The 13118-nt window shown below is 39.4% G+C and overlaps 1 long non-coding RNA gene across 1 annotated transcript in view; it reads left to right on the top strand.

The window, feature by feature from the left end:
• The first annotated feature begins 1335 nt into the window (after nucleotides 1-1335).
• Nucleotides 1336-13118, top strand: part of LOC135289727 (uncharacterized) — a 33154-nt gene continuing 21371 nt past the window's right edge. Inside the window, exons 1-3 of the long non-coding RNA XR_010352450.1 lie at nucleotides 1336-2208; nucleotides 3693-3881; nucleotides 5468-5605. This is a non-coding gene — a long non-coding RNA (uncharacterized LOC135289727). The remainder of the gene's footprint in view (nucleotides 2209-3692; nucleotides 3882-5467; nucleotides 5606-13118) is intronic.

Genomic DNA, 13118 nt, shown 5'->3' with positions numbered 1-13118 from the left:
AGTGTTCATTGATTCTGTTAAAATATAAAGGGTATGCAAGCAATCACTGCTCAATATGCAGACATCCATCTCTTTTCAAAGCAAGTGCTATAAATTGACTCAAAAAAGTATTGTAGAGCATTCTTTGCTTCTTCCTCAAATGGACACACAAGCAAATACAAAAGAACATTTTGCATCTCATGAGAGTGGCAATTTTCTCCTGGTTACAGTATGAGAATCTTGAGTATCTCAAGAGTAATAAATATATAAAGAAAAATTTATTTAGCTGCTGTTTCCATACTCTGGTTTTCTATCCTTTGACATTATTGACACAGCTGCAGTTTAGGAGTTACTGTCATGGTGGGGTATAAGGAAGCGTGTCCATGGACTTGTTTTTCCCATGTGACCCCTTTTCTGGGATGTTAGCCCAAATGATTAAGAAGCCTCTGTAAATTTGCTGTTTCAACACTTTAATTTTTTCAGCGTGACATCCTCAATACTGTGAGTATCCAAATGAATTATTGCTAAGCACTGCAAAAAGCATATTACAGAAGTTTGAAATTATAATTTCAATAATAAAATAGTTAATCAAGACCTTGGATATACTTGGGGAGCTTGTGTTTTGGGGGTGTTTCTGCATTCCTTGATCACTTCAAATGCCTACTGCCTTCAGGGAAGACAGTGAAGAAGAGCAGGTTAAGACACTAAGAAAATTTGGCGTGACTACTAAATGTGGGGGGAATTCTCTGTGACGAGTGTGAGGATCCCTAAGACACAGGCACAGTCAGATGCATGCACCCCAGTTCATGGGAGACACTGTACACACTCCCATCTCACAGTCTCCCCCAAAAGGAAGGGGCTGTACACACCTAGACACTGTGCTTTGGGCCAAATGACCTTCCCTGCCACTCACACTTGTGTCTTAGTAATATAAAGTTTCAACTAGTTTTATCTTAAATGATTGTGCAAGTAGAGAAAATTTGAATAAGAGAGTGAATGGCATTGGGAAACAGGGAGGTAAACACACCATGAGTTACAAGAATTTACAACTTGACATAAAAGGCTAGTGGGAGAGGGGACAGGTGATTTTCAGCCCTCTTATTTTACAACATACTCCAATTGAGACAGAGATAAATACATGAGTCTGTTTACATAAATAATATCCTATCATTAGACCAAGCAGGAAGGAAAGTCAATAAAGCAGGAAACCAAATGGGTTACCACGAGGAAAGTAGATGAAGGGAAACTGAGGCAGGGCCACCCAGGTGTTTTGTCCAGACCATTTGAAATAGAAAATTGTTCTATCACCAAATTTGACACTCAAAAAAAAAAAAAAAAAAAAAAAAGCTGGTCTATTTTTCAATCATTCATTCACAAGAAATATTTTATTTCCATAAGGCTTTCATTACTATGTGATTACACTGCCAGTTTTTGACAGAGTCCTAAGAAAATAATTTTTCAAGGCCCTCAGCTGATGGTAGTGAGATTCTTGTGACACTGAGCATCTGGGTTTTTTGAGCTACAGTCACTAGTAGAGTTAACAGCATAAACATCATGCAGCTTACACCTCTGTTTATGGTAGAATTTGATGCCAGCTTTCATTACTTCAATCAGTTTCAGGGTCAGCCAGCTGACAGTGACCGCTCAACTTTTAAAAATACAGAAGCAGCAAGCAAATAAAGCAAAATGATGACCAGGCTGTAGTCCACAATACCTGGACTCTCATTTCTCTGACTAAAAGCCATGTACCTGGTGTTGATATTCCCATTACCAAACATTGAAATGTGATATATCAATAATATCATCATGGAGAAGGAAACAAGAACAGCTCTTTATTCCAGAGCTCTGCTACTCTCTGTGATGCTACCAAATTTATACTATCCACCTACAGCAACAACAGCAAAGCAGAACCTGGGGTTTGTTTCATTGTTTGCTTCTTTGGGCCTTGGTAAACACTTCTGCCAGAGAGATTCTGCTGGAGAAAACAGCTTAGGGAAAAAAAACAAACCAACAACCAGCTCTGCATGGAACACAGAATCCAAGCCTTTGCTGGGTGTACAACCTGCAGTGACAGTAATCTTTGCTACCACAGTGATGTCACAGTGTCAGTGAAATGAAGATGCCTTTGATATCAATGGACATCAAGCTGGGTTTGGGAAGGCAAATTATCCAAGAAGATGAAGCCTCTGGCCAATATGCCTGGGATTGAGTCTGCAATGCATTCCTCAGGTGTTACCAAGAAAATCCAATAGCTTCCAGCAAGCTGCACAGCCCTTGAAAGACAAGTCTCTCCTTGCAAGTCACTTTCCAATTGTTAAAGTGTCCATTGCAACTTGAGGCACACAAAAGTCTGATACATTTTTTTAAACAAAGTTCAGAACTAGACTTATATACAAAAGTAAGCCTAAGTAGGCCAGGAAATACCCCAAGCTATTAACCTGCACAGCTGGAATGAGAAGCATGTGCTATGAGATGTGCAAATGTGTCAATGGACTTTAATGATTTTAATGAAGCAAACGTTTTGTATTGGAAGGAGTCCATTCTAATTCCACCATTTCACTAAATACAGTGGCAGAAATTCGAAGCAAATGGCCAATTTAAGGCATTTCCCAAGCTGAGTTTTACTGATTCCTGTGTAATCAAGCTCATAACAGAGTTGCTTAAATGATCAAAGAGTTATTAAACATTTCTTTTATTATTTCTACAAATATTTCAAATGTCATTGAGCAATCTTGATGTAAAATGAAGCATACTTTGCTGGCACAAACACTTTTGTACTGGGTTTGACTAGAACAAAACTAATTTTCTTCAAAGTGGGTGATATGGGGTCTTGCTTTGCATTTTTGCTGTTCATAGGGTTTGTAATACAGAGATGCAGAACTTGCACAGAGTCAAGATCTTTTCTGTTTCTCACACCAGTGAGTAAGCTGAATCAGTGGCATCTTATTCACAAGGTTATACTAGAATACCTCAAATTGTGTGTGGCTTTGCCTATTGGACTGTCTTTATCTCAACCCACAAGTTTTCCCACTTTAACCCTTCCAATTCCCTCTCCCATCCCCCTGGGATTGAGCAAGCAGCCGTGTGGGGCTGAGCTGCTGACTGGGGTTCAACCACATCAATTATCCAAAACTCCCTTCATCACAACGATTTTGTTCCCACTATATTTCTTTTTCTTGGGGTAAAAAGATAAGGATTCTAAAAACTCCCAAACATCTCAAAATTTGTTGAGATACATGCTTCTTTTCAAATCGAAGTGCTGATAGCAGTGTTTAGCCAAATATCCATTATCCAATGAAAAAATGGCCCCTTTAACCCATCTTCAGATTTTTCCTGTCTTCATGGAGATATGTGGTGTCAGATTTTAGCAATCTAGAATGCAAACCTGATACTGAGAAAGAAGTTCACCTGTCAGGTGCTTCCACAGCTTTGCAGTTTAAGTAAATTCCTCTTTCTGCTTACAAATTCACTTCCTTGACCCCATTCACCCACTATGAGCTCCTGTAAAGTTCTCCCTTTGCAATACCTAGAATTTACCATGCTTTCACATCAGCTTTATCATCAAGCTGCATTTTTGATGAACATTGTGTTTACATTCATTTTAGTTATGAAGAAACTGAGGTGAGGAAATATGAAATTACTCTAGGAATAGCTAAATGAGAAAGAGAGCTCCTAGTCCTATTCCAGTCTACTGATCTACATGTTGTACCCAGGATTCCTAGAAGACTGAGAAATGATGCTAAAGACTACGTGGACCAAGTTTACAGAAGTTCAAAAGGCAGATTAACAGCAGTCGGGAGAATAAATCCCACTCTCCTTGTGTTCTTTCACTATGAAGACCTTTTTTTGCTTAAGAAACCTTTCAGCTACAAAGTACTGTGGACTTGGGAAGGAATCTCACTGTAAATATCAGTTTGTTCTTTCATGCTTTCTGGAAAGTTTTACTGGCTGGTGTCAGACATCAGGTTTTTTGTTTCAGAGTAGTGCTGCCATTTGCATGCTGCTCTAAGTTCTTTTGTGGGGAACTGCATTAATCTAGTCTCAACCTCAAAGCAAATTAGTGCACCACCTTCCTGCCCTGTATAGGCATGACCACACAACAAACATAAGCCCTGTTATTTTCTCTTTGGAGAAAGGACCTTAGATGACATTCTGCAAAAAAATGTGAGACTGAACTTAATAAAAATATAAGCAGATTTTGGAGAGGCAGTGTTAGGACATTCTTAGAAATACTTCCATTTGATGTGGATTAAAGAGTCTGAATCCATAGGAGAGAACACACCAGCTCCTCAGCACACAGCTGATGTTTTACCTGAGACTCCCACCAGGTGTTTCCAGCAAAACCCTGGCCACCCAATCCCTCCCCCACAGACACAGGGGTGCCGTTGGGTGTCCCAAGGCCAATTCTGCTGCAGGCTGAACCAGCCCCAGCCCCAGTCCCAGCCCCAGCCCCTGCTGCAATGCCCTAGAGCAGGAATGTTGTGGACACTGAGCTGAAAGCTTTGCTTCTGTGCCAGTACATCATTCTGTTGCATGACTGAGGAGACAATAAACTGCACAGGCTAGATGCAAGTCATTAATAGCCTAGGCATGCTTTGCATTTGCCATGGCCTACAGAGGATCAGCAAGGTGAAAGACTGTACTTTGGGTTTTGGTCTGGCTTCTTTTTGTTCTGGTCTGTGGGGTTGGTTGGTTGGTTGGTTGGTTGGTTGGTTGGTTGGTTTTTTGTGCTCCTTTGGGGCACATTTTTTTGGTTTGGTTTGGGATTTTTTTCCCTGTGGGAGGACTCAGACAGTCTAATTTTCTGAGGACAGTTATTGAAGTGCAAATAATTTTTTTAAACTTTACAGATAAAACTATTTACAGATATTTTCACTAAAAAAAAAACTTCTGGAAAACCTTGTTTTCCAGAAGTTTTCACGTGAGCTGCATATGGAGTTTCTGTCTCTTCCTTCAGACCATTTTTTCTTTCTTTGCCTTCTTTCTCTCGTTTTTCTTCCTTCCTATCAGACCAGAGTAGTAATGGCATCACAAGTGCAGCTACTTACAGTTAAATGGGAAGATATTTACACGTCCAGGTGTTCAGTGTGAATCCATGACAAAGTTAGTCATGTTTGGTCAGGTTTTCCCTGTCAGTGCAAATAACTAATTTTCATTCTATTCTATTCTATTCTATTCTATTCTATTCTATTCTATTCTATTCTATTCTATTCTATTCTATTCTATTCTATTCTATTCTATTCTATTCTATTCTATTCTATTTCTATTTTCTTCCAACATAGAGCAGCCACCAGAAAGAGGGGTATTATTCTGAAGAACCTAATAGATTAATACACTATTTAAATTGACTAAATTTGTCACCATCAAAACCTGTTTTGCTTGGCAATAAATTAACTGTCTCTAAATCAAATTTTCTTTGTCTTTGACAGTAAGTAGTAAGTGATTTCCTTGAGCTATTTGCTCTTATTTTCTCTTCTTTTTCTTTAAGGAGGGGGAATCAGAGTGTGGCTGGATGAGCACTTGGCAGGCAGGTTAACAAGGTTAACTTTCCAAAGAACACCTCAGGACTCCTGCATTTACTTTTGAATATAAGAATATTGACTGATTGAACATCGCACCATATCAAGTGAGTCATACAACTTGTCATCCACTTGTAAAAAAAGAGAAAATAATTTATAACATGCTGTGCTTTGGGGTCTGTTTTGTTTTATAGCTTCAAAGTTCAGTGTCTTTCTAAAACTGATGTATAGCTGAGAAACTCCCTCCTTCAGGAGAAAGGATTTATGTATGGATATATAGATGAACATTATACATAGATATATATATATAGATATATATATATATATGTAATTCTTTTCTGCTCTGGCTGCCAGGTGAACCCAAAACTGTGCCCAGATATGCTGCTCATACCAAGAGATGTCTCACAGCTCAAGGCTGCTGAGGAAACAGATGATGGGTGATATTAGCAAGCACCAGGGCCTGAAGTCACTCTCTGCTTCCTCCTGCTCTGCAGTTTCTGAGTTTGGAAAAGACAGTTTTGGCACAGTCAGGTGGTAGACAGTCAAGTGTGATTCTCATGGGAGTTTGGTGCCTGTATCCTCTTCTTTAAGAAAACATTCTCCAATATAAAAATGGCATTTTTTACTCTGAAGACAGCTTTTATTCTGAAACCATCAGCTGTGGTTCTGAGCGTGTCCAGAGGAGGCAACGAGGCTGGTGAGGGGTTTGGAACAGAAGCCCTGTCAGGAACTACTGAGGGAGCTGGGGCTGTTCAGCAAGGGGAAAAGGAGACTCAGGGGTGACCTTATCACTCTCTACAATTCCTGAAAGGTGGTTGTAGTCAGGGGGGGGTTGGTCTCTTTCATCAGGCAGCAACTGACAGAATGAGAGGTCACAGTCTCAAGTTGTGTCAAGAGAAATGTAGGTTAGATATTACGAAGATTTTAAAGCAAGGGTGATAAAGTTCTGGAATGGTCTGGCCTGGGGAGGAGGTGGAGTCTGGATCATAACTAGATGTGTTTAAAAACAGACTGAATGTGATATTTGGTATTGTGGTTTAGTTGAGGTGTTAAGGCATGGGTTGGACTCAATGATGTTTAAGGTCTCTTCCAGCCTTGTGATTCTGTGAAAGTGTGAATCTGTGAAAAGAATTTCCTCTTTGGAATCCACTTTTACCTACCAGTGAAACTTACAGGCTATGCAGCCTGGCTTTTAAAGCCTGTATGAAAATAATCACAGAAGTGCTCTGAATGTATTTAAAGCTAGCACTTCCCTTCAGTACTTGAGTGCTCATAGAATAAAATCTGTGCTTGTTTTACTTATGTCAGCTGGACTACTTCAGAAGCTGCCTCTGAAATTGCTTGTTACAGATGATTTTCGTATGGTGCTTTAAAAACAAATTTCAAGAAAGCCTAAACAAAATACTCATTCTCTTTAAAATTTTCTGAGCCTCATTGTAGTCAGCTATAGAAATATATTTTCAGGTTGTCTTTTGTCCAGCATTTAAGCCTTAGAGTTAATATTTTTGATTTTATATTATTAATAATTTGATACATCCCCTAGTTCTGAACAAAAAGCACTAATGTAAGACAGCATGTGAGTACAAAATCAAACAGCATCTCATCTTAGTAAATGGATGGTTGCATTTACTCAAGTGGTTTCTGATTCCAAGGTCTTAGTGTACTTACAGGAGAGATAAAATAGTGCCCAAAGGGTATAAATAAATATAAATTCTTTCTTGCTAGGTATGCAAATGGTAAAACACAACCAGGAGTTCTGTTCTGCCTATCTAAAGTTCTTTTGATTTGCAAAGTGTCCATCTTACAGCTGGGTGCAGACAGTGTCATATATGTCTTGAGGTTAAGACAACAGGAAGGAGGTACTCTTCATTTATCCAAAAATTACCTTCTTTCTTTTCAAGTGATCTGAAGGGGTCTGTCTGCAACTGTTGGCAGAAAACAAGTAATTAAGCTCAGGACAGGTATTGTTTAAACTTCTCTTTAGGCCATGGTAAATTCTCACACCTGAGTAGATGGAAAAGATAGATTTTATATTCTAAAAGGGGCCAAAGTTGAGAAATATCCTGCAAAAATTTCAGTGAATTCAAGCTTTTGCTGAAAGTGATAAATAGTCTGCTCAAGGACACGCATTGGTGTTTCTTTGTTTAAAAGGGAAGGATCCATGTCTTCTCAAGTGATCCAGAAAGCTGAATAACATCAATTTTTATTCTGCATTATCACTGTGTATGTGACTGTAGAAGGATAATGAATTCATAATTGTTGCTCTTTTTCATGTACCTCATGTCCAGTCACCTTAGCTGCTCCAGCAGGCAGAGTCAGTGCTACTGAAAGTGTATTTTCAATAACATCTTGGGGCAGCCTCTGGAGAATTTTATGCTGGACAAAGCTGGAAGAGAACTAGAGAAATAGAAGCAACAAACAAATACACAGTCTGACTCATTGTTTAATGATTTCTTCCCCAGAAACCAGTACCCTTGAATGCCTTTTGGAGGCAAAATGATGCCTTTTGGCAGTAATCTCAGGGGTTTAATGGTACTGAAAGGTGTTAACTGTGTTGTGTGGCTTTAGCAAACTGAGATGCCAAGATATTAAATGACAAAAAAAGAATTTCTTCTGAACAAACTTGCACATTCCCAGATGGACACCCCAAAAAGATAGCCCAATGCAAATTATTTCAAAAATACTGTTATTTTCTGATTTTTTACTAGTATGAAGAAAGAAAATTGAGCTCTAGCTAAAATTGCATAAGTAAATTAGAGACCTAACTAGTTGAAAAATTAAGCCATATTAATCACAAAAAGAATTCAGGACATCTGTATATGAAACATGAAACAGAAATTTAAAATGTACTTTACTGCCAGTAGAAAATTATAGTCTTTAAAGGATTTGGCATCTGAAAGTCTATATGCACTCAGGTATAGATGCATGAGACACACAGACATGGGCTAATGACTTCTCAATCCTCAGAGAACAGAATAAGATACATCTCTTTGTGTGAATATAAACCTGCCAATAGAAAAATCTAGAAATCCAGACTACAGACAGGAGAAAGATGGATGGTAAAAACACAAAGGGATGAAAAGCTTATGACATCTGACAGAGGAGTGGTACCTTAATCAAGAAGCAAACAAATCAGTCATTGAAGGACTGCCTTTGGAGTCCGGGGGTGACAGTAAATTTTGAAGAGATAAAAGGAGCTCTGACAGTGTTAGCGGAGACCAACCAAGGCTTTAGAAAGTTGAGTCCAAAAAATCTTTAACAGGGATCTTTAAAAGATGTGCAGTTGTAGCATTTAGGGACATAGTTTAATGGCAGGCTTTGGAGCACAGGGTTAACAGTTGGACTGGATGATCCTAAGGGTCTTTTCCAACTTAAATGATTTTGTGATTCCATTATTCTATAAAGAAAACATAATTACAGGCTTGATTTGAGAGGATGGATTCCATGTGGTGATTCTACCAAAACACCAGCTGGTGCAGTCCTTTCCTGCACCTACACTATGCCCCTGTCAGAGGATGGCAGGATTACAGGGGCAGGCAAGGAAGGAGAAGTGTGTGAGGCCCAGCAGAAACCTTTACCTGTTTCTGGGTCGAAATACCCCAGAAACTGTCCATGAGCCACGGTTATCAGAGCTAACAGCTGTTGCTAATGGGGCAACCCTAAGCCAGACATTTCTCAGGTTCTTAGGGCCTCACATTCAGCTTTTACAGCTTTGCTGCATGCAAAATACTTGCATATTGATAAAAAAATTAGGCACTGATGCACTTTAAAATCCACTGATATCAGCCACACAGATATGTGAGTGTCTGTCTGTATGGACTGGAATATCTGAGAGCTGGAAACTCTCTAGCAAATATCACCTCATGTGGCTCTCTACCCTAACAGGGGAAAGCAGAAGAGCAGATTTAATTTTTCGTTTTCTCTGCTTTCTTGAGAGCACTGTGCATGTCTATTACAGTGTGCCTGAGCTTTTGTAATTATGACAATAGTCTGAAAATTTAAAATAGAAAAGCACTGCTCTCCCCTTACCATGCACTAATACCTGTTATTAGCAAAGACCATAATCTTCCGAGTCCCTCAGATAGAGATTTAAAAAATCTCGCAGTTTGCTAAAGAGCTTATCAGAGGTAATTAAAGCCTGGCTGAGCATGCTTGCTTTTAAGAGACCCAGAAGGGCTTGCTCCATTTTTATGAAACAGAGATGCTGCCTCAGCACAAACCCCCTCCTGATCAATGGCTTCTAAGACAAATCTATTAAGCAGCCCTTCTCGGAATGGTAGAGACAGCATCTCTTGAAATGTTGGATTGCTGTAATTTCCTATTAATTTTATGAAACATACTTTGTGAATATGCAGGTAGGAGATGAAATACAGGAGGTATAGCTGTTCCTAATTAAAAAGAAAATTGATCAAGGGGAACTGTCAGGCAGAAACTGATCAGCATCCTTGAATTTTTAAAAATTGTTTTGCAGTATTTCAATTGCAGAGATAATTTTGCAGTGTGGGGAAAATGAGAATATTAATGAGTCTTGTAACCCATTCATGTTTGCAGTAGTTGTTTTCCTTTTTAAGGTCTGTGGGTGTCACCCTTCTCTGAAAACCAAGCAGATTGTAGCTTACCTCTGAGATTTCAGTGCCTGCTGCTGTCTATCATGCCTTCTCAATGTCTTGTCTAACTCATGACAGATTAAGCTGCCAATACCACCTGGAAAACTTGGCAGCTTCATCCCTCAGTTTACTCATACCAGAATCTCCTTGTGCAATGGTGCTCTGCATCCAGCATGATCAAGTCTTGTCTCTTTTGGTGCTGCCAGACTTGTGTAGTCCCTGCAGTATTTCTCCTAATGTCACGATTTATCTCCAGACAGGGAGTTAATGCCAGAAATCATTGCAGCACTGGAGTTGTCTCAGGCTGCTTTACCACACTGATGCTTTGCAAGTATTTTTAGCACAGAGTAAAAGGTAGATAGACAACATTTTCCCCCACTGTTAGCCTGAAATGCGTCATCCAGGGAGAACAGAGGAGAGCTTGGATAGTGATGGTTAGTGGTGAACACAACAGTCATGTCCAAAATTTCCAGGTGTTTCATTTGTGTGCCAGTAAGATTTCTTTTTAATGTGACTGCACTAAGGTAACAAAGTCATAAACCATCTGTATTTAATTAATTCAGCAATAAATAAACATATAGGACTTGGAAGATCTAAGTGGTATAATTGCTCAGCTCCTGTGAAGGGTGAGTAATTAATTTTGCTATAATTATTATCAAACCACAGTGAGAAAAGAGATTGTTTTTTCTCTTTTGAACTGCTTCCTTCCCTCCAACTCTGTATTTCAATGAAGGTCTTTTATTGTTTAATGTATCTGCCATCATCTGGTGTCAAGATAACATCAGGCAGATGCAAGCACCCATTTTATTATTGTATTATTTCCTTTTGTTTGCCTCAGGAAAGGTGTTTTAATTGCTAAGGATAAGGACAAATCCACAGATCTAGAAGCTGAAGGGGAATGAAAACAATGTCAATATTTGCATGACTGAGAAGACAATCTGTCTGTTCATATAGTTCTATAACTCTTTATCATTTGTGACTGGAAAAATCTGACAACAGTAAATGAAGATGGTGCCAGGGGAGAGGGGGAGGGTTGTGGAGGACTTCACAACCTCTCTTGAGGTGATTCAGAAGACCTAACAGCAGGGAAGGTGTAAGCCAAGTGCCAAACATTAATCTTATTGCTGCTAGCTCCGCTTCTCATTTCTGAGGACAGGAGAGTTCTGGGTTGCAGTTCTGATTGCTGTGGACACTCTGATGATGCCTGATCCCTCTAGCCCCTGTTTTGGAGGGCAAAGGCCAGACCCAAAACTGAGATTAAAAGAAAACAGATTTTAACAAGAGATGGATAAATCAGCATACTTTATATAGGTCCTGGTACATCAGTCAAGCAAAGGTCCTGTTTAGATGGCTCTGCCTTGGCTGAGGATTGCTCAACACTTGGAGAACACTACACCAAGCAGGAATGGGGAAAGTGATGGGAAAGACAGGCCCTTGCTGGCACAAGGATCTCCTTGCCACATGACAGGGATAAAGACACGGCTCTGAAAGGGTGGCTTGAATTGAACACAGAATCACACAAAATCTCAGTTATTGGAAAGCACCTCTGGAGGTCATCGAGTCCAAAGTCTTGCACAGACACTGGCTGGCTAAAGCAGGTTACCCAGGACCACACTCAGTCATGGCTTGATTGCCTCCAAGGATGGAGGCTCCACAAACTCTCTGGCACTGCTTTAGTGTTTAACCAGTTTCCTAATAAAACACGTTTCCCCTTCTGTTTAAGTGGATTTTCTTGTACATGTTTTGGTGCTTGCTGGCTCTTACCTTTCACCACAGAATGTGATAGCAACTTCTTTACTCCCTCCCATCAAGTATTTATAATGGATAACATTCCCCCTCTTTTTCCCCAGATTCCTCTGGAATCAACAAATGATTGATCACCAGCAATGCTCAGAAATTCCTCAGTATAGTTCAGAAAGTTGCACTTTTAAAAGGATCTGAAACTTATCTACATGCTTAGGTTTCCTTATTTTTTAAGTTCTTTTTGTGAATAATGTGTATTACCTACATCCCAGAATATGTGCCTAATTTCAGTGACATAAAAGGGATTTTTAAAAATACTTTTATATTTTCTTCTCACCTCATCTGCCTTTCTTCACCATGTGATGACAAAGTAAGAGACAAAGCACACACTGAGCACAGGTCATCAGGTCTGACAGATTTCAGTTTTGTTTAAAGATATGACTGTCAAAATGCTGTGAAAAATAATTAAACCAGTATTTCCTTAGAAAATGTGTATATTTGACTTACTACCATCATTTGGCTTCTGAATACCAAATAACAAAGGAAATGTATTTGGACAAATACAGAAAAAATAGTTAATATGGAAATCAGCTTGTCCCAAGTGGGAAAATGTCTCATTTGCATTCAGATTCTGTTTCTGCTGCCTCTTCCTTTGTTTCCAAAGTGACAAATGGTCTTTCCCTCCTCCCCAGCCCTTTCAGAATCTCATTAAAAGGTGCAGAAATGAAGCTTGAACGGCCCCATGACCTTCTTTCCTTTGGGGGTCACATGCAGAACACAATTCAATCTGGCCCACTGGCATATTTTATCGAGGGGCTTTTTTTCATCAGGAGGGGGTAGAATAGTACAGAGTGACCCAAAACCCTGTGGTACAATACACATAGCGATACACATGCCATTACTCACAGCAATATATTCTGATGGCACACAGATTGCCATATAATGCGATTTTCCCTCGATGAAAGGGAGTTTGAACAATAAATGGCTCTATCACAGGCATGAGTTGCACATATTGCATTTTCAGAAATGAGGTTTCTCACTGATTTAACAGTCTTATTTTCTTCACAGTCTTTTTAATAACGGGAGACTGCTTTGTTTATTTCCAGCTTACTTTAGTCCTGCTTTAATGTGAAAAGCACAGGGAACAGCAGCATGGTATTTAAGTGATTAGTAACTCTGAGAAGTACTTGTAGCTTATAGCAGTCATGGAATTTACAGCTGAGATGCAGTGAATTTCACAGCTAGCAAGAAATGGATGAGAGCCAGCATT

This window comes from Passer domesticus, chromosome Z (assembly GCF_036417665.1).
Source record: "Passer domesticus isolate bPasDom1 chromosome Z, bPasDom1.hap1, whole genome shotgun sequence".
In the NCBI taxonomy this organism is placed as follows: Eukaryota; Metazoa; Chordata; class Aves; order Passeriformes; family Passeridae; genus Passer; species Passer domesticus.
The sequence above is the reverse complement of the archived record's forward strand: the minus strand, read 5'-3'. Positions and strand labels throughout refer to the sequence as shown.